The sequence below is a fragment of the Anastrepha ludens genome, chromosome 6, assembly GCF_028408465.1.
Source record: "Anastrepha ludens isolate Willacy chromosome 6, idAnaLude1.1, whole genome shotgun sequence".
Lineage (NCBI taxonomy): Eukaryota > Metazoa > Arthropoda > Insecta > Diptera > Tephritidae > Anastrepha > Anastrepha ludens.
The window spans coordinates 20,838,320-20,865,593 of NC_071502.1; the positions used below are offsets into that span (position 1 = coordinate 20,838,320).

General features: G+C 33.7%; 1 protein-coding gene across 9 annotated transcripts in view; it reads left to right on the forward strand.

Annotated features, from left to right (window-relative positions):
- Positions 1–27,274, forward strand: part of LOC128868364 (serine/threonine-protein kinase N) — a 165,100-nt gene that overhangs the window by 57,570 nt on the left and 80,256 nt on the right. For 2 of the 9 annotated variants that reach the window (XM_054110364.1, XM_054110365.1), the window contains exon 1: positions 7,130–7,531. The exons of 3 other annotated variants lie outside the window; for them this stretch is intronic. The gene's annotated coding sequence lies outside the window, so the exon portion shown is untranslated. Of the gene's footprint in view, positions 1–7,129; positions 7,532–27,274 lie in introns of those variants that run through there. 4 more of the 9 variants (XM_054110366.1, XM_054110370.1, XM_054110371.1 and 1 more) reach the window with 4 other exon arrangements.

Genomic DNA, 27,274 nt, shown 5'->3' on the forward strand with positions numbered 1-27,274 from the left:
CCACCACTCTAGTAATTTCGCAATGAATTCAGCTATTGTTACTATACATTTGAATACCGAGCCCGTGCAAACGTTGCTTATGCATTTCCTTATCCCCACTGCTCCTGCCAAATGCTACTTACACATACTCGTATCTTTGTCTTTTCCAAGTGAATGCCGAGTGAGCCAAGGGCGTTTTAGTCGGTCGCAGGAGATGAATTATTTTCGTAATGAAGTGAATCAATTGCAGTTTGCTGCAGACATGAGTGTGAATAGCTTTTCTGTGTGCACAAGTAATCACTGCTTGCCAGTTCTTTGGTGACTACTATTTTCATAGTAATCCACTTTAGATGGATGATTAAGGTAGTGGTGATAATAAAAATATGTGTCCCACACACCTTCGGCAGTTGTTTAATTGGTTCAGGTACATTTATTCTTCCACTTGTGAAATTCGCCACAAATGACGAAACTTTTTATGATAAGCTTTTTACGCAGGCGAAATGCTTCCGCAGCGATTGCTCGTTATAGGAAAAATACATTTTCTAAGATGCCAAAATGTAAAGCAACAAAGTTCTCCAAACTTTTTATGATTATTTTTTAGTATATCATGTAGAAATGTCAAAATATAACGAAATCCCGAAATGTATAATAAAACAGCTTTAGGAAAAGTGAGCCTTATCAAGCAGTGCGTCAAGTGCGTCAGGTGCAACATTTTAAGTAACAGCTTTGTAAAATTTTGTCTTTAGTAATTAAAATTGGACAAATTTCTAACGCAATGGTAAGTTTTTAGCTTAAAAATTTAATATATTTGAACTCTGTGAATATATTTGAGTTCCTTGGGGATCTAGACCCAAGCTGACATTTAAGATTCTGTGTTTCAGAAATTGCAGGCATATTTGAAACCAAAAAAACCAAGTAAATTTTTGTCATAAATTTTTTCCTTTTAATTTTTCTTTATATGTATATGAGGGTCGAGAAAAACTATATTTGAAAAGGTACCTCCAATTTGTTCACCCTTTACATAAAATACATTTGATTCTATATTTAATCATTATTTGTTTTGTCTAAAGGCAAAAGAGCACTTCAAATGCAATTTTATTCGGTAAATCGGTAAAATTGTACAAAACCTACAACGACTAACAGCTTAACGGGCTCGGCGTGAAAACCCCTTACATATCATGCATCCATACACATACATACATACGTTCGTAAGTATTTACTTACCTCTCCTCTGGCAGAGTGTTTCGTTGATGGCATGGCTCATATTTCTTGATGCTTCATGTTTTTCCATCTGTTTGGTGAATCGAAATTAACCTAAATTGTGACAGCAGCCATTGCAACAAGCGTGAAAAATATTAAATTTCTCACTTCAACTTATACGTTTTTTCGTTTCGTTCCGTATTTCACAGCTTGGCTGATTGATTGCTCAAGACAAAGATGTAAGCTAGAAGATTGTGTAATTTTACCTTAATTGAAACACTTGTTATTTATTCGTGAGAGTGCTGTGTACATACATTCATACGTACCTGTATATACAGTGGCAGAAATATTGCTAGACGCATTTAAATTTTTGTATTTTTTTATGTAACCACTTTTTTTCAATTGAACTTTGTGTATTAATTGGAATACAGAAAAGTTCCTTCTTATATTTAGCGCGTCCGATTAACTTAGATTTAGAACTTAGAACTTAACTAATACGTAATTGAATACAACAAAAAAAAAAAAAAATTAATAAATAGAACATAAATAAATTAAAAAAATTAAATTATTAATTACAAAAAAAAAAAAAAAAAAAAAAATAAATAAAAAAACATAAACATATAAAAAAAAATTAAAAAAAAAAAACATGAATAACAAATTAGAAAAATTAATTTATAGTAAAATATACTATATAAAAAAATTAAAAATAAAATAAAATAAAATAAAGACAAAAATTAATTAAAAATAAAATAAAAACAAAAAATTATTAAATAAATAATCATTAAAAAATAAATGAAACAATAAATGAATAAAAACAAAATTTAAAAATAAAAAACAGACAAAAAAAAAAATTAGTAGCAAAAAATATATAAAAAGGTATATATAAAAAAATAAATAAAAATATAATGAATTAAAAATAAAATTAATTATAAATAAAATAAATTATAAATAAAAAATTAAATACAAGAAAATAATTAAATAAATAAAAAAAAATAAATAAAAATAATAATTGATAGAAAAAAATATATGAAAAGGTATACATTAAAAAACGAGAAAAGTAAAATAAATTAAAAAAAAATAAGAAAATAGAATATATGAAAAGAAAACTAATGCAAATAAAACAAGAAAAATAAAAAACAAAAAAATAGCTAAATAAAAAAATAGTAAAACAATAAATAAATTAAAAAAAAAATAAATAAAGCTATAAATAAATAAAAATAATAATTTATATAAAAAAATTTAAAAAAGTAAAAAAATGAGAAATAAAATTAATTAAAAAAAAATTAATTAAAAAAATAAATAAATAAATTAAAAATAAAAAAATAAATAAATTAAAAAATATTAAAAAAAAATAGTTAAATAAAAAATTTCTTAAATAAAAAATAGTTAAATAAAACAATAGTTAAAAAAAAAAATTAAAAAAAAATAATTAAATAAAAAAATAAAATTAAAAAAATTATATATAAAAAAAAAATTAAAAAAAAAAATTAAGAAAAAACAAATGCAAATACATAAAAAATTGATAAAAAAAAATAAAAAAATTCGTAAATACAATAAAAAAGAAATGAAAAATAAAAAACAAAAATTAATTAATAAATATGTAAGAAAAAAAGTTTACAAAGCGCTATACCAAAATTTTCACCCTAAATTCAAAAAATATTGATTTTTTGTAATTGTTTTAACACAACTTCTTATTATATTGAAGCTTACAAATACACCATTTTATAAAAGAATTGACGACATTCTCCAAAAACTGGGGTCATTTGACGTGGAATCGCTCTATTGACATTATAGAAGGTTGGCTTAAAGGTATTGAAGGCGACATCTATTAACCAGTAGCGGAATCGAAATTTTTACGTCATTTTAATATTTCATTTTTCACTTGAACAAACAAAAAATTTGATTACGGTCTGTCATTCATTCTTTATTTACAATCCAATTGAAACTGATGTCTTAGCGCATGTTTTTTACTTTGCAATGGAAAGAACCGAAAATCTATGTCTTAGAAGGTTTATCAGCAACAGAAATACATACATAAAAAAAAGTGAAAGCACTAAAGGAATTTTCTCCTCATTTCCAACTGTGTACCGATGAAGTTTAGAGTTTTAACGTGATTGCAGAAGCATTCAAGATGTATCAGGTTGAAGATAAACCATGTACAATGAATAAATAATCGTGCACTTGGATGCGAATTTGGTTAAGGGTGAAGTTGAAGTCAGATGAACTCCATATTTTTTGTAAAGAACTACTTGTAAGTAGAAAAGTTGTTCGGAAAGTTAGTGCCGCATTCGTTAACAATCCATCCACAAGCAGTGGAACAGTATTTTGCAGAGCTTGCGGAAAATCCATATAGGGATAGTATAACATTTCTGGAGGATAATTGGAATAAGTGCAGTGAAGTTGAGAAAAATTATCTATGTATATTGAATAACAAAAAACTAATTACGTTTAGAAATTCATATTCCCTTATATTTGTCTTCTTACGTTTCAATCAGCTGGAATTAGTGGCTTATTTTTACCTTTACAGTCATAATTTCGGGTGTAGACATCAAAATGCTCGAGCCCGAAAAATGTGGCATCACCCTAGTGATCCCGCTTAATTATAGGCACAGGCATACGTTGGCATATGTATAGATGTGTATATGAATTTATTTGTGTGTGGAAATTTTCTATTTGCTTATATAAATGAGTATAAATAGACGTCTATGTTATCATGAAGGACGAATCCTGCTGGGTGGATAGCCATTTAGTTGATTGTGGTAGTTTGTGATATGAATCAAAGCTGATTTGCACCCATTTCACAACGTAAACAACATCCCTGCCGGAAATTGCATGCATTTTTTTTTTCAAAGCAGAAAAATACTGCAAAAATCATAATCAGCATCTCAAAAGTATAATCAAAGTCATTTTAAAAGATCCGATTTTACTTTCAGTATAAAGGAGTTAGCTTGTCTAAGACAAGACACTCGGTGGCCTAAGACCCATTGAGGTATCAGCATTTAATCTCCATCTCCTAACTAAGTTGACCACTTAGATCTTTTTAAGAGGGTCTTCAAAGAAATAATCGCCAAGATATTTGCAATTCACAGAGGAGATGTTGTACCGACTCAAGTTCTACTTCATCTCCACAACTCCTGCAGAAGTAATTTTTGAGCCATTCTACTGGCTAGGGTGCCAATAGTGCAGTGACCCGTTATAACACCTGTGAGGACGCTGGTAGTTGATCTGTTGAATAAACATAAAACATGATTTCCCTTTTCTATTAATTCGCTTATCTGCGGGCAGGATGTACAGAATGCAGAGGTGTGGCCCACATCAGGCCGTTAGCCGGCTCTCAGCGTTTTTGAAGGAATCAACTGATTGGCTGAAGTAACTGAGGTTATGACAGCGGTTTATTTACGAAAAATTGAGAGAGAGAGAGAGAGAGAGAGAAAAAATTGAAGCACTCATCGTGCTTTGTTGCTGTCTGAACTTCGACTGATTGGACGAGTGTGTGAATGCGTGTAAGTTGAACGGGCAGAAATTTGCTGCCGACTTCCCGCTGACGTGGCAACTAAAATTACGCTCATAATTTTGCTGCGAATGGCCAAACCTGGTAATTTATCATCCTTACCTCTGAATGCAACCGCTGTGTTAAGTAGAACTTTAAATTCGAAGGAATTTCAATATATTTTTAGTTGTTTTTATTGTGCTTGCCACGTAACTAAACTTATCTCTCCCGAATAGTAGTCACGCACCCAGCCATTCGTCTACGGCGGCCATGAGCTTGATTGCTCGACTACATCTTCGATTTAGTCATCATCAACTTTCGATAGGTCGACCAGAATGTTGGCCAACTTTGAGTGTAAAATCTTCAGAACGGATTTTGTTTAAACCAAATCTGACGCAAGTGTTCCGTTACTTGTACAGGGTTACACACACACAGGGTGGCCAGTTAGTGTGTGAATAATGAACTATCGATTTAACTTTCACAGCTAAAATTAGACCCATGATGTGTCAGAAATTGAACACCTCTTCGTAAGTCTCAGCGAAAATGTTTATTTTTGCACTCGATTCAAAAAAAGTTGTGCTTCAACTTATAGCTGAAAAAAAAAATTTTTAATTGTATATATGCCCTTGTGGTATAAGCTGGGTCCAAAACCGCTAATTTTTCATCAAACCTGTCCGAGAACCCTAAGCATCTGCCGTATTTTCAGCACTGTTGCGGTACTAATTTTCTCTAAAAACTCGGTTTGCAAAATGTTGGTCGTTTCCTATATATTCACGTCACTTACAGAGTACAAGTAGATGCCTGTCGATTTCTGGGTTTTGTGGGACATGACAGCTCCTACAAATGTCATTGTGATAGATTCCTATCCTTGATTGTCTGCGTTGAGTAGCTCCTATGAGTAGCTCCCACAGTTTTGGTTAGTTCACTCCGATTTGATGTGACTAGGTCTTAATGTTTTGTTATGTTCAACTCTGTGGACCACTACGCCGTTTTTGCAAACCCCTCCATTTGTGCTGTGTACTTTTTGTAGCAAGATTTGATTTCTTCTCAAGTACTATAAAACTGCGTACCAAAGTTTGTTCAAGAAATTTTAATTGAAAACCGTGGAAGGGGAAAAGTTTGTGAGCTTTTTTTTAACTTTTGTATAATATTTGAAATTTGGAGTTATATGGTTTTTGCTGAACAGTGACCTATACTTTTAAACAAAAATATTGAACATTCAACAATAATAAAAACAGCAACAGCTTGTGTCAAAATTCTATGATGGGCTATCGTGTTGTCATAGTCTCCATTTTTGTTCACTGTATACTGGCGGCTGCCGTAGCCGAATGGGTTGGTGCGTGACTACCATTCGGAATTCTCAGATATAACGTATGTAGGTTCGAATCTCGGTCGCCCCTCGGCAGGCGATGGCAAACCTCCGAGTGTATTTCTGCCATGAAGAAGCTCCTCATAAAATACATATGTATCTGCCGTTCGGAGTCGGCTTGAAACTGTAGGTCCCTCCATTTGTGGAACAACATCAAGACGCACACCACAAATAGGAGCTCAACCAAATACCCAGAAAGGGTGTGCACGCCAATTATTGTATATATATACATATACTGCATTCGTAGTAAGCCTAACGGTCTATTCTCTTGCCAACTCATAATATCTCTCCGATTGACTTTCGTGACATACTCACTAGCACTGTGATTGGTTACAAAAAACAAAGGGCCCGAATACCGAGTTTATTTCAGGATTGACATCCCTAGCATATGCAAAGGTGCACACATTCATACATGCATACATAAATATATACATCCATACATACATACATACATACATGCATATATGCGTAATAGAGCATTCTTTTCACTTTAACCAGCGTTTGCATGCCATTGGCAATTTTCTATTCTTACGTATCAACCAACCAACGCCAGTATAAAATGTCGTTCAAAGGAAACGATTGACGGTGCGCGCACAGTCATAGCAATACTTGCAAACGCTGATACCAGTCGGTAGAGTAGTTAGGAATTACGAATAGAAATACTTATTTGATGTCTGCATAAATAAATTAAATCAATAAGTAACTAAAAATATCAAAATTAATGACACATAATTCATTTGTGCTGAAAATGCGAAAAAAACGAAATTTTCAATTGCCGTATTGTTGTTGTGATCAACTGAATTGTTACAGCGCTACCGCCTCGCCATCATTAGCGGCGCCGTTACATTCGCTGACAGAGAAATTTTGCCTTTTCTTCTATTGTTGGGCACTTGTTTTGTTCGTCTTTTTGCCTTGTAAGGGCTTCTGTCTTATCGTAGTTCCATTGCCAGTAAATAAATACAATATTTACCTAAACGCGATTACAAATGCTTTAAATGAAAAACCGAATAGTAGAATAGCAGAAAATGCAAAATCTTATCGCTAGTCAGTCGGTCGTAAGTGTGACGAGTGAGTAAATATGGTAGGTGGTGGCGCAGACGAGTAATGAGAGAGGCCATTCACGCTTCGTAATCTGAATATTACGATTACGATTACGACTACGATTTTTTTGCGGTATTGTTGGCTTTTTGTTAATTGAATTTTCGCCTACAAAATATCGAGTAAGAATTGTGGTAATACAGGCGACGTAGTGCGGAAAAGTTCGTTGTTGTGTCGCAGAGCGTCAAGTGTTGTTTACTCGTCGTCTCGTCGTCGTAAGTCAGACAGTTTGGTTGTGGCGTCCAGCTTGCTGTGTTTAAACCGGGCGGCGCAGTGAAGCGGTTGTTACGAGTAGTAATTTTTCGATGGCTTCTCGCCTTTAGATGTGCCGCGAGCGCCGATGATAAGCGTGTGAACGTGTGTCCGAATATCCGTGACAGTTTGCTGCTGCTAATGTAATAAAAGTGTTAAATATAATTTGTGCACACACATACATATGTATGTGCAGGTGTATGGAATGCAAAATCGTATAAACAAAGTTTCGGTTACTGTTAATATTTTAATAATTGTTACGTATTTGATTAACTTTTGTGAACGGTAAAAATGTCAACAGCCCCTGCCTTGCCTGATCGCCGGTCATCCAACGAACGATTATGCAAAATGTGAAGTGTGCTTGGATAATGCCAAGAATTCATTGATTATTTTATAAATAAAAATTTTAGCCCAAGTTTTATAAATAGCCATACAACAAAGAAAGCAACACGTGGCCCATTTGACAGTGCTACACACAAGTACACTGTCACAACACGCAGCGCTATCAGTGTACGGAGTGTTGCCAACAAATGTTGTCTCCACCCTCAATGGCACTTCATCCATCTAACGGAAACAAGACAGCAAGCAGGTGGTTTGTGTGGCGGCGTGGTTGGATGCGTTGAATGTTTGTGTGTGCGGCCAAAAGCGGGCGCGCCTGACTGACACAGCCCAAGCTCGTCCCTTGCCTATGGCCTGTTGCCTGTTTGTATGTTTGCCTGTGTCCATTGCTTTAAATTACTGTCGGAAATTTAATTGTGGCGCTGCTGATGAGATTTCCTACTTATCACTAGTCTTTGTTGTGAGAAATCGAATAATGTCAATGCAAAGGCAAGCGCAGTGGAAGGATGAAAATACAGTGAATTGTAGTCGTCACAATGACATTAAGTTGAAATTGGAAAAGGGAAATGTGCATATGTATGTACGTATGTCGTATTTGAATTTACTCAGCAGAAATATGAGTAACACTTGTGGTGATACGTTTCATAAGCGTTTAGTAACTGCATTTACAGCGGCGCAAAAAAGTCATGAGACCAATAGTTTTATTAAAATGATAAAGTTTGACTAGCATTATTGAAGTATGTAAACTTGGATGGATGAAGTATGTACGAGGGAGGTGTGATAAGTGTTTTAACTGACAATGAAAATAAACAAAAATATTGTGTGCTAATTTTGAGGTATATTTTTTTCTTAAGAATACTAAATTTTGTTGTACGAGGGCAGTGTGATAAGGCAATAAAAATGGAAAAAATCTTAAAATTTTTAATAAAAAAAATGTTTGCTAATCTTAAGGTGTATTTTCTTAAGAATACTAAATTTTGCTGTACGAGGGCAGGGTCATAAGGCAATAAATATTAAAAAAAAATTCTACAATTTCAAATAAAAAAAAAAATCTTAAAATTTTAAACAAAAAAAAAGTTGTGTGCTAATCATAAAGTATATTTTCTTAGAAATACTAAAGTTTGCTATACGAGGGCTGTGTGATAAGTGCTTTAACTGACAATAGAAAATAGAAAAATTAAAATTTTCGGATGTTTTTAACTTCAATCTTAAAGTGTCATATATTTTCTTATAGCCCAGATTGACGGCGGCGTTAATCGGGATTACCGCCGCAGTTAATTCTAATTAAAATTATAGTGTGACAGACGCTCGTTACGCGAGCATTGCTTCCTCCAAAAATCATTCGTACGTTTTTCTCCATTTCCATTCGTCCCTCTCCGTTCAGGTTGAACATTACTTCCTGCTTGCCATCTGAAATTGGATGAAAAAATAATAATAATAATAAAACGAAAATGTTATAAAATACTTACTCCTGTTGTGCTCATCGTATTATTCCAGAATTTTAATGCTGGAATTATTGTTTTCAGTTCTGTTTGTTTCTTGTTTTTCTCTTTTAAAGTTTCATTATTTTTCATTCACAATAGTTTTTAACTGTTATTTTTCGGCAATGTTGCCATCGAAAATTCCCCTAATCCGCCTAAATTATGAGAATTAAGTCTAATTGTCAATCCGCATTAGTTGCTCTTAATTCCTGAGATAATTCTAAATTAAGTTGTTAATCCCGATTAACGCCGCCATCTGCCTGGGCTATTAGAAATACTAAAGATGGTTTCGATGAAAATATCCAAATAATTGGATTGAATCTAAATAGTTAGATAATTTATGATTTTTTGAAGGCAACGCCGATTAGTTATTTTATTGTATATTCGACCGGAATAGCCGCATGGGTTGGTGCGTGATTTCCATTCGGGAGCGTGTACTTTTGCCATGAAAAAGCTCCTTATAAAAAACCATTTTCCGTTCGGAGTCGGCCTCAAAGTCGGAGGAGCTCGGCTAAATACCTAGCAGAAGTGTTCACGCCAAATTTTTTTTTAATTTAATGGTTTAACTAACTTTTTTGCTAGCAAACAAAAAACCTTGTATTTCAAAAACGGCAACGTGGCTCTGTAGATAATCTATCAAGCTGAAAAAATCTTTATTTACTTTTTTTCGGATAAAAATTGCAATGTCTACCATGCCCACCATGAAAGAGAGTCCAGAAAAAAACTCTCTCTCGCTTTCAACAACAATATAATGGACCATCTTCACTTTAACAAAAAAATTATTTATTGCGGATTATTCCATTCTCGGTGGTATGAGCGAGTTTGTGTTCGCGTATTATTCCGTCGAATGATGCAAAAGGGTTTAATTTATTTACCTAACAACCCGCGGCGACAAATATGAGATCTACCATGAGCTTCATCAAAGTCCTCTTTGATTTCTTTATGAGTTTTTCCTTTTTTATGAAAGACTTTAAACACTTTGTTCTCAAATTATTCTTACAAGATTGCAAAAAAAATCTGACTCGCTGAATGTAGCTAAAATTCTGCCAACGCACACCTAAAATAATGTTTTTTATATAAAAAATATTGTAATATTTAACTTTAAGTTGAGCTGTAAAATGGTTAGTTCAGACACTTATCAGTCTGCCCTCGTATAGACACGATACACATACTCGTTTATATGTGGGTATGTATGTGTTTCATATTTATTGTTCGTACAATGATAAATAAGTAGCTAAATTCGTGCTCTCCAAGTGAAAATATTTCGTTAAACAGAAAAGTACGCACAGGTTCAAAAAAATAAGTACTACACGCGTGTTTCTGCTCACTTTTAGTGGCTAAAGTTTGTAAACAGTGATTTTTGTGGATATATATACAAACATATGCATATACACACTAATATTTTACTGCAAGATTTCAAAAATATGCAAATACTCGTATAATATCCCATTCGATCGAAAAGCTGTAAAAAATCTTATATGCACCACCAGTAGACACAAAATTGTGTTGGACATTTTGATAGGTTGGGGCTAAGTAGTGAGAAAGCACGCATTGTTTGTTGCTTAAAATCCATTGGAGCCACATTAGAGTCATAAACTACTTAGGCATTCGGTGAAATAGTTGACCAGTGCCATACAAAAATTGTCTGAATAAATAAAAAACGGGGTTATATGGATAAAATGATAGTGAAATTAACAAGGATCTAGACGCAAGGTATTTCGCATTGAGCTGCTGAGCACAAGGCTCACCTTAATTCTACAAAATTGTTGTTGTGACACTTGAATACAAAGTCAAATGCTTCACAATTCTATTAGAGGCTAATCGATATTTTTATTTGAATTCCATTCCATCTTTATATATGAATGGTAACTTCTTTAAGTTGGTTAGTTAGGTGTTCGCCATCTATTCTAATATGCAATGTGTTGATCCAATTAACTCTGTTGTGATCAAAGTACATGGCAAGCTTGCTCACAAGATTATTACTCTCTATAATTCTGTTATTCGATATGTTTATAGAACGCGTTAATTCGATCAAACATATGTATGTACAGTAGCGTGCAATAGTGAGCACATGTTGGGCGATTTAACTTTAAAGTCTCTGAAAAAATCTAAATGCACAACTTAATGAAACAAAACTTTCAGCAATTATTCGTTGCTTAATTCTTAAAATAACGGCTTAAAACAAAACAAAAAATACAAATGTAAGAATGAGAAGGAGGCAATAATATAAAAAAGTACGTATTTACTCAGTTTTGCACGTTTTGTTTATGTAAACCGAAAGGAGCTGTAACATTTAGTACAGTTGTAATTATATACCGTTATAGTTTTTGTTTCATGTTACTATGTTTTTACTTTTGTTATTAGTAGTAGAAAGGTGTTCGAAGTTAGACAATCGCTTTCTGATTAATATTAAAATCAATTATGAAGAAAATAAGTGTGGAGCTCGAAAACAGCGTCGTGGTTTTGACTAATAGTGGAAATTCCTCAAGAAAAATTGCTGAAATATTAAATATTAGCCAACGCACAGTTATTAATGTACAGAAGCGAAGAAATGTAGCGCATGCACCGAATGTTGGAGGTCGACCACAACTTATTTCGGACTCAGACGCACGCCTTATGGTACAAGAAGCGTTTTGTGACACCAAAGAAGGCTGCAGCAATGTTAAATAAAAACGTTAGCGAGTGGACCGCGCGTAGAGCATTCCAAAGAATCGGGTATAAATCAGCTGTAAAGAAGAAAAAGCCGGCGTTATCGCTCAAAAATATTAAGGCCCGTCGAGCATTTGCTTGAAAAAACAGAAATTGGGATGTTGAGGACTGGAAACGGGTAATTTGGTCGGATGAAGTGAAAATTAATCGTTTTCAGTCCGACGGAATAAGCTATTGCTGGCGCCGACCTACAGAAAGGATCCAAAGGCATCACGTGAAGCCAACTGTTAAACATGGCGGTGGTAATTTGATGGTGTGGGGTTGCTTCACTTGGTGGCACATCGGACCACTCGTTAAAATTAATGGTATTATGAAAAAAGAAGATTACTTACATATATTGCAGACTAATTTGCCAGAATTTGTTGATATGAGCGCTTACCCAGAAGAGGAAGTTATCTTCCAACAAGACGGCGATCCCAAACATACCGCCAAAATTGTTAAAGAATGGCTGTCGCAACAAAATTTTCAGGTAATAGATTGGCCTGCACAAAGCCCGGATCTAAATCCAATTGAAAATTTGTGGGCAATAACCAAACAGCGGCTGGGAAAATATCGTAGGGCTCCTGAGAACATGACAGAGCTATGGGACCGGGTACAGCAGGAGTGGAACCAAATTCCGCGCACATTTATCGAGAATCTTGTCGAAAGTATGCCCAAACGCATTAAAAGTCTAAGAAAAAATAAAGGCCTATGGATTAACTATTAAAATTTATTAGTATTTAGCCATGAGTGCCAGACGTGCAAAACTGAGTAAATATGTACATTTTTATATTATTGCCTCCTTCTCATTCCTACATTTGTATTTGATGTTTTTATTTAAGCCGTTATTTTAAGAATTAAGCAACGAATAAATGCTGAAAGTTTTATTTCATGAAGTTGTGCATTTAGATTTTTTCAGAGACTTTAAAGTTAAATCGCCCAACATGTGCTCACTATTGCACGCTACTGTATGTATACCAGCCTGAGAGACTTCCTTGGTGAGTTTTAGAGATTCTGATTAACTTTATGCGTGAACGGAAATAGTGCAATCTTCATTTTCGATACCTCTACTACACTCAGTTTCTCCTTTGGTTTAGCTTATTAGCAAACACCCGGCCTGCGCTGTGCTGCCGTTGAGGCAAAGTATAGATGAAAGAGTAGCGAACAACACTAACAATCAAGGTGGATTTATTAAGGTGACAGCATTCACCCAGCTGAATTTTTCACCGTAGGTATGGCTTACGTCAAACTGATATGCTTTGTTTGTATGTATTGGTATGTTTACATTTGCTTGCTGATTTTGACGTGATGGTTGAACCAAACGCAACAACAAATACATGTAGGGTTTTACTTATAAGTGTTTGCTGTCACCTGTAATAAATTCGCCTTGACTAACAATCTGCAGATATAGAATTCAGAGAGCGTACGCGTATATTTCTCATCTTGGGTTTGTTTGCTTATCCACGCTTATCCCGCTTAGTAGAGTTTGGCACAGAGCGAACATACACACAAACAGCATTTTTTTTTAGTGTTCCATTTATTTTTAATGTTAGCGAAATAATTGATAAATTTGATAAGTGCAGAGTGGTATATTAGTAAACATTCCAAAACTTTAATAACAACAACAAGTAGGTAGGTAAGTAATTTTTGATTTGTTGAACTTTGAGAATATTTTAAGATTTTTGAGTATTTCGGCTTATAGACGCGTTGCTCTTGTGATGCAGATGCGCCGCTCTTTCTCTTTTCCAGGAGAGATTATATATATATATATAATTGGCTCGTACACCCTTTTTGGGTATTTGGCCGAGCTCCTCCTCATATTTGTGGTGTGCGCCTTGATGTTGTTCCACAAATGGAGGGACGTACAGTTTGAAGCCGATTCCGAACGGCAGATATTTTTATGAGGGCAGATATTTTTTTCATGGCAGAAATACACTCGGAGGTTTGCCATTGTCTGCCGAGAGGCCACCGCTATTAGAAACATATTTTTCTTAATTTTGGTATTTCACCGAGATTCGAACCTACGTTCTCTCTGTGAATTCCGAATGGTAGTCGCGCACCAACCCATTCGGCTACGGCGGCCGCAGGAGAGATTAACTTCAAATAAAAAAGCCTGTACATCGGAGCTAAGAATGATAGATACCAGATTTGCTCGTTAGGTATGGTGAAAAAAAAATTTTTTTAAGGGAACTTTGGACCTAGGGGAACTTTATTTCACTAAGCTAAAATTCGCTCAGAACCGAATAACGGCCTCTAAAAAATGTTTCACCATGCATCGGAGCATTATTTTTTCCTAGTAATTAGCGTACATTTTTGGGGCTTCATTTTGTACGATGTAGAGAACAGAAGTGTACGCACCAATTATTTATTTTTTTATTTTTAGAGAAGAGATTTTCACCGATTTACCACGACTTTTGCTAATTGTAATTGTATGTACTCATCATTTTGACCATGAGTGTAGATAATTACATACTTTTAATAAGCTTTTGTATGTAAACAGTTACTCTGCCAAAACCATATCTTATCAAGCACACCTTTTCGGATAATATTATTACTGGTTCGTGTTTTATCGTTATGCCATTTATTCTCTTTGCATTTTCAAGGGATTTACAATTAAATGTACAAAACAACTGAATGAATCATAGTTCACAGTAATGGCCGCTTTAATATTTCTTATATTTTTATTACTAATATAATTACAAGTCAAAAAAAAAAAAGATTGCTTACGCTGCACAGCCGCTAAAATCAGCCTAATTAAGATTCAATAAATTGCATCTAAATTTCACAACTTCAGACATTCAAAACGCGTAAGAAAATTCTTTCAGCCATATTCGGGGTAGAAAAACCGCAAGCGATTTTAATTAAACATTAATTAAAATTAATTGAGTTTACCTTTTGCTCGGAAGTCATATGAATAATGACCTAAAAACCCCACTGAAGTCTTCTCTCTTAAAAATTAATAGTTTTTGCGTGCACAACAAACTAAAAAAAAAAACAAAAAATGTCAAGTCTTCTAAGTTAATTAATTCGAAGAGGCAAATTAAAGAGGAAATAAAAAATGAAGCAAAATGGTAAACTAGAAGAGAAATTTTGAATAGTTTAGAAAGTGAAATCAAAATCCAAAGAATGCTAATAAAAAATGTGCACGTATGCACGCATGAAACCTACATATTTACATATGTATGTATGTATATACATAAATCCATATATAGGTAGCGAAAAATTGAAAAGAAGATAGTGGCTATAAAAGAATAGCGCAGAAAGGGAAAGGCAATAATAATCGAAATGAAATTTTTTAAGAGTGAAAAGTTCCATCTATAATACAATGTATGTATGTATGTATGTATGTATGTATATCAGAGTCCGTTGTTCGTAAAAATTGTAGCTTTGCCTAGAAATGACGAAATCAAATATATGTGCATTCAATTTTATTGAACATTATTGCCTAGTTGTAGTATTGTAATCGTGTAGGTATGCGAGTCAATAAAATATCAATTTTTACTTGTATTTCCGACTATGACAGTTTTATATTGCACTCGTAAAAGCGTCAGAACTCACAATTATTATGCTGAACGATTGTTAGCGTTACTGAAAAAAAAAAATTGAAAATTAATAATTAATTAATATTTTCACTTTGACGGGTCCCGGTGGTCTAGAGCTCGAAAAAGTAGCGTATTTTCTGGATTTTTTTTACAGTACAATAAAAAAATTAAAAACGATATCTAAATTTTTTAGGATTTTTTTAACTTCTTTTACATACAAAAATAAAATTTTTTTTTTTTTAATTTTAATAATGGCGCTGAAGTTGACCCTCTAGAAAAAGTGGACCTGGACGGTGTTGTCCATTTTGGCTCTTCTATTTATTTGAAACACAAAAACCAAAAAAAATTATGAATCAATATGAGTGTAACTTCTGGGTTGCCCATATTCGACGGACTCGGTGACTCTTTGGTCCCATTCCAATCGACGAGGCTTGTCCGCAGGCAACAATCTTTGCGTCAATTGAATCTTATACGGGAATAAATGCAAATCAATGCGGATAATTCGTTGTAAAGTGGATTTTGGGATGTCCTTGGCGACGTCTTAACACTGGCCCGTACAAGAGCAATATTCTCATCCGATGGCCTTGGTCAGTTTTGATATGGCCTCTTTGGATTATAAAGAGCATCACCAGTCGAAAACCTTTCGTACAAACGTTTAATGGTGTTCTTAGAAGGCGCACTTTTCACATTATTTAATTTTTTATACGCACATTGAGTTTTCACAATTGACTTCTTTTGTTGAATGTAAATTTCAACAATTTGGGAGCGCTCGCGTGGCGTGTACTGTTCCATGGTAAAAATCTGCTTGGACTGACGCTTCCAACGCGGTATGTCATTAAGCGATCTGACGTCTCTGTCAAAAGATACAGGGTTGCTAGATGGGTCCGTCGAATATTGGCAACCCTGTATGTCCCGTACTAGAATAAAAAAAAAATTGGCAAAATGGAGCGGTTTTCAATTTGACACTCTAAAAAACGTTTTTTTTTAGGTTTTAAATAAAAAATACGAACTAATTGGAATAATAATATGATTCTAGCTCGGGCGATACTTTACCTGCTAAAACGGCTGTAGAATCGAAAATACTGAGAATACCATTTCAAAAATTTTACAGTATATTCTTGAAAGCCTATTCTTTCAAATTTCTAGAACACCGGATCCCTTAAGTTACTGTATATATTAATTAACTATAATTATGTTTATTAGTTGACTAAAAATAAAAATAAACATAAATAAAAATATATAAAAAAATAATTTCCGCGTACACTTCTGTTAGGTGTTTGGGGCGACCTCCTCCTATTTGTGATGTGCTTCTTAATGTTGTTCCAGAAATGGAGGGACCTACAGTTTTAAGGCGAAACCGAACGCCAAACATTTTTTATGAGGAGAACAACCGCTTCAAATTAAGCCAAACTTTGACACCTTCTCGGAAGGCCTTTGACGTACTAAAATCCAACGATTCGTACACCGAGGAACTTACTTAACATACAAAAAGCAATTTCGAGCTATTCAATAGCGAAACAGCAGCGTACTCGTACATGAAGTATGACTAGTTTTTTGATTAGTAATATTAATATTTACGCAAAAAATTTTTAGCCACATTTTTCACTTGCCTTAACACAAATGTATTCGAATGAGCACCAAGAGTGAGTCAGCACCTAGGAAGTTTGCGCTTTTCGAAAGCTTATGAGAATAAACTAAAAGTGTGTCGACAGAGAATAAAATTCAATATTAATAAAAGAAAGGCAGAAAAAAGCTATTTTATACATTTTTACGCATTTAAGGGAAATACACACTAACCTGGACTATATTATATTTACATAAAAAAAAGTAAATTAATTAAGAATTCGATTGCAATACTTAAGGTGACAAACGGGGAAATGATTGAAACGCTTGCAATATTTGTCCCGAAAAGGTAATAAAAAATTCGGTCATAAACGGAATTGTAATATAAAATCAGTGAACATTCATAAATACGGGATTTCAATAAAATATTTCCCGAAATATCAGATAAAGATTGCTTTCTTAGATATATAGAAGGCGCCTTCAACAATATAATGGTGAGCACTAGAGTATTTAGATTCGTTAGAAGACTTTGGAGTTGAACCACACGTCGCAGCCCTGATAGAAGATATACTCGTCAAAAGAAAGGTAACGGCTAAATTAGGCAGCGCCACTCTAAGCAGACAGGTCTGCAGAGGCACACCGCAAGGCGGAGTCCTCTCCCCTCTTCTTTGGATTTTGGCAGTAAACTCGTTATTGCTGACCCTGGAAAGAGGGGGCTACCACGTCACTGCATACGCAGATGATCTAGCAACTGCTTTTAAAGGCAAATATCCTAGAGGGAAATGCCCATAAGGGTGGGACATTCTCCGCTCTAACATGGTCATTCTTAGGAACTGGCCTGAGAGTAGGGGACTCGCTATAAACCCCGCAAAAACTGAAATAATTCTCTTTACAAGGAAACATAGGCTTCCTATAAACTCCCCTCTAGTTTTTAAGGATGTGGATAATGTAAAGGGTGATTTTTTAGCTATTATCTTTTTAAACAGTTGGTTTAAACAGCTGGCGCACGTTTCGTGTTTTGTTTAACTGTCAAACATCTTCAGTTTGGTCTATAATTTAACCATGAATCGTCTTACAAACGAACAACGCTTGCAAATCATTGAATTTCATTATAAAAATGCGTGTTCTGTTAAGAAAGTTTATCGCGCGCTTCTTCCATTTTATGGTCAGTTTAATCGACCCACTGAAGCGGCTATTCGAGCTGTTGTGACTAAATTTAGAACCGAATTTACATTATTGGACATCAAACCACCAACACGCTTACGTAGAGTGCGAACTGAAGAAAATATCGCAGCTGTTACGGCCAGTGTTAATGATGCCCATCAATTATCGATTCGATTGGGCCTTTGTTACTCAACAACGTGGAAAATTTTGCGAAAGGATTTAGGTGTGAAGCCTTTCAAAATACAGCTGGTGCAAGAATTGAAGCCGAACGACCTATCGCAACGCAGAATTTTTGGTGAATGGGCTCTTGGAAAGTTGGCCGAAGATCCACTTTTTTATCGAAAAATTGTGTTCAGCGACGAAGCTCATTTTCGGATCAATGGGTACGTAAATAAGCAGAATTGTCGATTTTGGAGTGAAGATCAGCCAGAAGAATTGCAAGAGCTACCAATGTATCCAGAAAAGGTCACAGTTTGGTGCGGTTTATGGGCTGGAGATATCATTGGACTGTACTTCTTCAAAGATGCTGCGAATCGTAACGTATCTGTGAATGGTGAGCGCTACCGTGAAATGATATCCAACTTTTTTTTGCCCAAAATGCAAGAGCTTGACTTGCATGACTTGGGGTTTCAGCAAGACGGTGCCACATGCCACACAGCACGCGTAACAATGGACTTGTTGATCGTGCGATATAACGCCTTTAGATTATTTTTTGTGGGGCTATGTTAAAGCTCATGTCTATTCAGACAAGCCTGCTTCAATTAACGCATTGGAAGACAACATTAAAGTATTTATAGGTAAGATACCGGCCGAAACATTGGAAAAAGTATGCCAAAATTGGACTAAGCGGATGGACCATTTGGAGCGCAGTCGCGGTCAACATTTGCATGAAATAATCTTCAAACATTAAACTATATGGACTGTACTATCGATTTAAATAAAAATGTCATGCATTTTTCTGAATTTTACGTATGCATCTCTGGTGCTTTAAAGACTACCCCAAACAAAGCGCTAGGAGTGCTTATCAATTTGCATGCACTAAATCTCGTAGTGACCGCCGCCTCGGCGCTTAGACTCAAAAGTATGGCGCTATGGAAAGAACGGTGGTTTGGCCACGCCTATATTTTGCACACTCTGAACAGTAACAAACAATAAATAGACTATTATATTCCTAGACTCTCCTTCGACAAGCTCTTCAAGATAAGTATACCGTCAAGAAGGGAGTGGCAGACACCAATGCCATGGAGAAGGGGGGAATTAAATTTTTATACAGACGGTTCCAAGATAGACGATAAGGTTGGCTATGGAGTATTTTCGAAGGAATTAGGACTGGAACTATCCGCTCGACTTTCAGATTGCTGCAGCGTCTATCAGGCAGAGGTTCTAGCTATAAAAGAAGTGGCTACATATCTAAATACGCATGCCATAACAAAAACGACTATGAATGCATTCTCGGGTAAAGCTACTGCTCTACAACTGCTCAGTGACAAAAGTACCATTGGGATACCTATGGTCACGAGTAAATTAATAATGAAAAACAAAATTATCCAAGAGGCCAGTAGGTCATGGAAAGATGAAGATACGTGGGTAACAGCTAGGCTACTATGGCCGCAAAGAAACAAGAAAAGGACAAAGGAATTGCTTAGCCTCTCAAGAGATCATATCTCGAAGGTATTGGCTTGTGTCACCGGTCATTGGCTATTTGGAAAGCATTCCTTGAGACTAGGAGTATTCTTCCAAGAATATTGTCGAAGTTGTAGAGATGTGGTAGAGGAAGAAACAGTTGAGCACTTCCTTTGCAATTGTACAGCCTTAGGTAAAATCAGAGCAGGTTGTCTAGGTAAACACTTATTTGATTCTCTTACAGAACTGTCTGGCTTAGGGATTAGACCAATCCTGCGCTTCATAAGAGCCTCAAAATGGTTTTATGAAGATAAATAAACAAGGCTCAGTGGTATCACAACGGATCTGTAAGGTCTAAATAGGAGGAGGAGCTCGGCCAAACACCCAAAAAGGGTGTACGCGCCAATTATGTATATATATAATTTAAATATTATATTATAAAAAGATATTCCGACTTAATTAAGTGAGCTCAAGTGTACACCAATTGTTTTTCTAATGAAAGCAGTTTTTAGCTTTTCAGCGGCAGAAGTGCTCGCGTCTATTTTAAAGCCGGTTATATTTATTTTTCTGGAACGGTTAAAATATTTATTAAAAAGTAGTTCAAAATATACTTTTTTAAGTTATCAGCTGGTCCTTGAAAAATAATATTGTGAATTACAAATTTAAAGAACTTCAGAAATCGCACTCTTTATAAAACGTTTTCGTGCCAAATAAAAGGCAACACAATAAACCGTCAGCTCTTTGCCACACTTTAGTACCGAAAAAATACCGTTACCAAGCACATTCTTAACAACTCGAATTCAATTTGTTTGGGTAAAAGACAATACGAGATACCTATATCTTCAAGTGTTCGCCACGTTTGTAGCTTGACACCTGGCCGATGTGGTATCAAGTTCAACTTGAATGGAGTTGAGGGTAATTTTTCATGAATGCATTTCTTTGTACTTATGTAAAAAAAAAATTGACATGAGACCCGCCCATTTGAATGCTAATTACACAAACACATACGGCTGATTGCCTTTGCTTTCATTTTCTGCTTTTAAAATTGCGAGAGAGAGAGAAAGAGAGAGAGGGAGAGTGTGTCTCAAGTAGGTGTTATAGCTTAAACGCACTGCATGGTTACGAATTTTCATATTCCGTAACTCCCCAACATACTTTTAATTAGAAAGTATTGTTTACTTGAGTGCAAGTTCTTGCATATCACAGACTTAAGTGCTTATATGCTTAAAAACAAATGTATGTATGTATGCACATAGCCATTTGTAAGGACTTGTGAAACAGAATTGTCAATGACTTTGTACCACATAAAAAAAAATTACTAAGGTGTAGAAATGCATTATTCACTTTGCTATAAAAGTGGTGGCCAAATAATTAGATACGATGTTTCACTAACGCATACATCCTTGAGAATAGTGTAGTTCAACTGGGGATGTGGGTCTTGAAGTTGCACTGCAATAGTTGTATACTACCTCGAAGTGTCAGATTATCAAGGTTTTTATGATAAACTTCCTCACCACTTGCCGCGTGTCGACTGGTGAAATATTTTTTATTAAACTTTATGCTCGTGGTGGCACGCAAGCAATGATGATTGATTACGTAAGGTTTGGCCATCCGAAGCACAATTGTGCGAGTAACATCGGCTGGCACGTCATTGGGTACGACACCAGCATTCTGCCCGCTAATTTCACACGCATTTACACACTCGTCCAATCAGTTGTTGTTCAGATGGCAACGAAGTGACATTGTGTTGTATATCACTAGCCCAATCTTAGTTTTTTTGTAAACACATTCTCTGCTACGTCACCCCATCAGCTGATTCTGTCAAATTCGCTGAGAGCGAGATAACGGTTGGTTATTGGCTGCACTTTCTCAATTATTTTTACCTTGTCAGCGAGCGAAGGCTGTATTGATTGTTTTTCGTGTTTCACCAACACAACCTCGGTTATTTATATTCAAACCGCTGTAAGGACCCTCATGACGTAAGCAAATCAGCTGATTCCTCCAAAATCCGTGAAAGCCAGTTGACGGTCCGATGTTGGCCACATTCAGGTATTCACACACTCGGCTACTAGAGCTGAAATTTCATGGTCGTTATATATTGTTCCAGGTGTAAATTCTAGTAATAGAAAACTAACACCACGTTCTACCAAAAACATTTCGATTAGAAACTTATTACACCATAAAACCCAAGAAAAAATCTCTTTTGTATGTAAAATCAGTCGCTGAGTCCGAAAATCCACTTGTTTTTTCTGTCGAAAAAAAAAAATTGTTTTTGGTTTTAATAAAAATTAAAGCTGAATCAGCAAATTGAATTGCCTTTAATTTGATATTTATTTATTTTGATCGGTTTACGTATTCTCCAGGTATTATCTTGTTTTGCTTTAGATTTCGATTTCTTTGAGGTTTGCATTTCGACCTCATGATCTTTTGTGTCCTATATTCATCACAGTACCTCATCCAGACCCAGTTCCCTTATTAAACTTGGGATGGAACTGGATTGGGCTGAGCGTATGCGCCTTTTTTTTTGGCTGCAAATGGTCGAGATGTGTCAACCTTCTTCGCGCTATAGGGCTGCATTCAAGAAGAAGGAGCATTAAGGTCTCCTGGAATTGGTCACAGAAACGATAAGAATGAGTGAACCATATCCCGATCATGTCTGCAATGGCTTGTGAGAATGCGCGGTGAGAATTCTAAGTTTATCCTTCAGAAGAGTTGCGGTTGTTTTAAACCTCTTTTGGTTGTATTTATCAAAGATGTATTTTTTTTCTAAGGGTACGATCCATTGACGATATGTCGTCAGATGGCTTAAATTTCTAAAAAATGATTTAATTTGTCAATGTTTTCTTTTTCGAAAAACATTACTAAGGACTTAAGGATATCAGACTTAAAGTCCTCTACTAGGATAAACCCCGTATTACAAAGGCGGTTGCGTTTAGTCTCTCAATGAATTGGCTTTCTCTTAAGTATGATTTTTGAAGAGATACTGATGAGAGGATCAGAACTCATTGTCCTCACACGTCCGCATTTCTTCCAGTTAATGGCCGGCAATACGAGAATTGCAGCTTTGCTTGTCTAAGAAGCACCCACGATTCTTGCTACTTAACGAGGCCCTTCTGCTAAAGCGTTGAAGTGGTTAGGTAACCCCCACTCTCTTTTTGTTCAGGAAGACTACATCCCGAGTGTCCTGCGTAGCGAAGTAGTTGTTCAACTATGCAGTTTCCTGCGATGCATAGCTTCCTGGTATCCATATTACCTTCAAAAGAAAACACTAATTCTGATTTTGCCGCCAATGAACCTCACTCGTCTAACAGAATACATGTGAGAAGATTTTAAATAAAAATGAATGACTATTCTTACAACTTTTTGTGTTAAAAGTTTACTTTTCAATATCTCGAAAAAGTGCTCCACCCTAATGCTTACATATTTTTGTATAAATATAAGTTGGCGTGAGCGTTGCAAATAATAACAACAAACAGCATTGCTGAGTACAACAAACTCATTAAAGTGTAGGAAACTAAAGTAAGCATTAAATGCCAGCGGAGAAAAAAGAAATCAAGCAGCAAGTCGAATCAAACATTACAAAGGGAGAAAAACGAAAACGAAAACACAAGCAGGAAAACACAACAAAAGATGAAATCTCAAGCTATTTAATGTTTTCAGTGGTACTTTTCGCAGTTGATTAATGAGGATTGTTTTAGCTTTTTTTTCTGACTGCAATCCTTTTTCAAGTGCGACAAGGTTGAATACCTGTGGATGTACGAGTACATACACTATTGGTCAAAACTCTTTTACTCCTTTGGTAATTTTCCAAATTATAACTTTTTTATGAATTAGTTATTGAATTATTTACTCCTATTATGTATTTTATTCATTTAATTCTCATTTAATTTCTTTTAAAATTTCTACAAAAAAGGACAGAAGATTCATGTCCTAGAGCATTCATTTTTAAAGTCAATAATTTCGGTTGAACTACATACCTAGATTTCTCCACATCGCTTTATACATAATTATTTATAGGTATTTTTTTATAATTACGAAAAAAATAATATTTAGTGAATGTATTCTGTTTTGTGAGACTTAAGTCTCATAAAGTCTCAGAAGAAGTTGAAAGCAAATAAATACTTTTAAGCCCAAAGGTTTAGTTGCCAAAATTTCTGGGAATCTCTTATGGACAGAGGATATTCATTCTTAAATATGTACATATGCATTTTCCTGACTTTTCAAGGTTTTTAATAAATTATTTCTTGGTTTTGCAAACTTCTCTGTGAATAACGAACTGCGAGTCAATGCATGCCAAAGTGCGACAAATTAAAGATCAAGTTGTGGGGGTGGGGGGATTCCTTTGCAGAAAGATGGCGCCGGGTAGCACGCATATCAACGCCCAAAGGGTTCGAGCTGTTTGTTGGCCTCCATACATGTTTCGGGGTGCGTTAACTAAGCAAATTAGAAATAGTCCTTAAAGTATTATTTTGAACTAAATATAATGTTCGCGCATATGAAATAAAATTGTATACACAATTTTCTCGCGAAACATTTCGACTCATTATTGTCTCTTATAGTGGGCCTTTTTGATCCTTAATTTGGCAAATACCTAAAATGTCCTGTTAAGAAAAGACTTAGAGTGTAAAATGGCGCTACAAATATATCGCTCCAAAAAATTTCACTATGGGTCTTCTCTCACAAAGCTTTATTGGAGTAATAAAAACCCCCCATAAACTGGAAAAAGGAGTGAGAGTGTTTTGATCTTTTTATATTGTGTTCTTTACATATTTTTTTATACCTATATACAAATATTTTTTATATTGTTTATACTTTAGTTCTTGTTTTTTATCTATTTTATTTTTAGTTTTTTTTATATGTTTTTTTTATATTTTATTTGTATTTTTTTTATATATAGTTTATGTATATTTGGAGATTTTAATATTTTTATTTCTTATTTTTTAATATGTAGCTTACAATTTTTTTTATATTTAGTTTTAAATATTTTTTTTTATATATTTTCTGTTTTTTACATTTTTGTATATGTTTTTTTAATATTTTTTTTTTAATTTTTTAAATATATATTTTTTTCATTTTTTTCATTTTTTGTTTTTAAGTTTTTTTTTGTATATTTTTTATATGTTTTGTTTTATATAATTTTTATGTATTTTTTATTTTTTCTTTATAAATGTTTTTATATTATTTATATATATTTTTTTTAAATATTTTTATGTCACATTTTTATATTTAGTTTTTTATATTTCTATTTACTTTTTAAAATTTTGTTATGCAATATTTAAATTTAAATTTTCATTTTTTTATATTTTTGTGTATATTTCATATTGTTTTATATTTGGGTTTTATATATTTTTTTATATAATATTTTTTTTATTTTTATTTTGTTTTATATTTGATTATATTTCTTTTTATATTCTGTTTGTAATTTTATTTTTTACTTTTATATATTTTATTTATATTTTTATATATATATTTTTAAAATATATTTTTATATATATTTTTATATATATTTTTTGTATATTCAGAGATTTTAAAATTTTTATTTCTAATTTTTTATTATTTAATTGTAAAAGTTTGTTTATATTTATTTTTATATTTTTTTTTATATTCATTTTTATATTTTTTTTTATTTTGTGTTTTTTACATTTTTGTACAATATATGTTTTTTAATACAATATATTTTTTTAGATTTTGTTTTTTAATTTGTTTCGTATATTTCTTTCATATATTTTTTATATTCATTTTTATATATATTTTTTTAATTTAAAATGTTTTTTATATTTTCTATATGTATTTTCTTTATATATCTTTTTTGTATTATTTATATTCTTCTTTTTATATATGTTTTTTTGTATATTTTTTATGTATTATTTATATTTTATTTTTAATTTTGTATATTTGGTTTTTTTTATATTTTTATTTATTTTTCTAACATTTCATTATACTTTTTTTATATTCTTGAGTATATTTCATATTGTTTTATATACATTTTTTATCTATTTTTGTTTTTATTTTATTTTATTTTATATTAATTTTTATATAGTTTTTCATATTTGTTTATATTTATTTTTATATTCTGTTTGTAATTTTATTTTTTTATATATTTCTTTTATATAGTATTTCTTTAATTCTTTATATATTTTTTTTATATTTGTTTCATATTTTTTTATATTTGCTTAAATTTTTTTATTGTGTATAGTATATTTACAGTATAGTTAATTTACTCTCGTTTCAATGCCTCTTTTCGATCGAGAATTTCTGTATTATTGGAGTTGTGTCTTAATCGTTTTCTTGTTTAAACTTGCATTTAAGATGTTCTATAATTATTCAACTTCAACGAATGAGTCCAATCTCTTGACCTCAGGGTAGCAACCCCAGACCATAACACCGTTTAACAGTCGTCGATTGAGTCGAGTAGAAGACCTCTACTCTCCAGTTTGTTCTTTCGCGAACTTCTAAACTGGACTTTTATTTTTTATTACTTGGTTAGAAAAAGTTTTAGGCTAATTTTTAGTAGCATTTTTAATCAAAACATCTAATGCGCAGAACATACATTTGTAACTGTCCTCAAAAACTTAGAAATTATTCGTCTGTTGGCTGAATACTTTTCACACTAATTATTGATAATTTGATTTTAAACCCACTTAAAATTTTTTTTCAGGCGAATTGTGTTATTTGCTTATTATTTCATTCGCCTAGTTAACTAGCCAGCTATTCTGCATCATATGAATAATTCAGCAGCTTATGAAATAATATATTGATGGAAAAATCGATAATTAGAGCTTTAAACAGTAGAAGGATCACTTTTTACAATCAATTTTTGCGATGTTTGCAGGTTCACAATGAAATCAACTCCTTGAGTTCGGTACCACAATATTTTTGACTTCAATTTCATAATAATAATGGAGTTGTGAGCTATAATATTCTCCTATATACCTCTATTCATCTATAAGTAAACCCCAACTTCCGTTTGTTGCACCCGGTGGAAATAGCCGGTCTCCGGTTCCTACCATTTGCTGAAATTGACGACGGCATCTGCTGACCTCACCGTACTAAGCAGGGATCTGTAAGCTGCTACAACACAGCTTTTGTGTATTCATTCCAGAGAAACATTAAGAAACATTTTCTAAAAGTTAAAATTAAAAAAACTCATAAAACTAACTTCTACTCCAAAAATTGTGGGTGTGGCACAAGTAATTGTGGAGTTGTTTTTAGCTGCAATGGTGTATATTTATAGAGCTCAGCGATGAGCCCACACGATAAGAAAAAAAAATCTTCCGAGGCGGTGTTTAACTTTTGGCCAATACTGTAAATACATATATGCGTGTATGTATCATTGTAGCGGGTTTTTTTAACAACCGCAACTCAATTAGCTGCAAAAAAGTAGGTATTTTATTGTTAGCCATAAACCATATTGGGCGCGCTCGTATTTCACAGGAAAATATTTCCACTTTATTCGCTCTCTCTGGCTTTCATACAATTTAATATT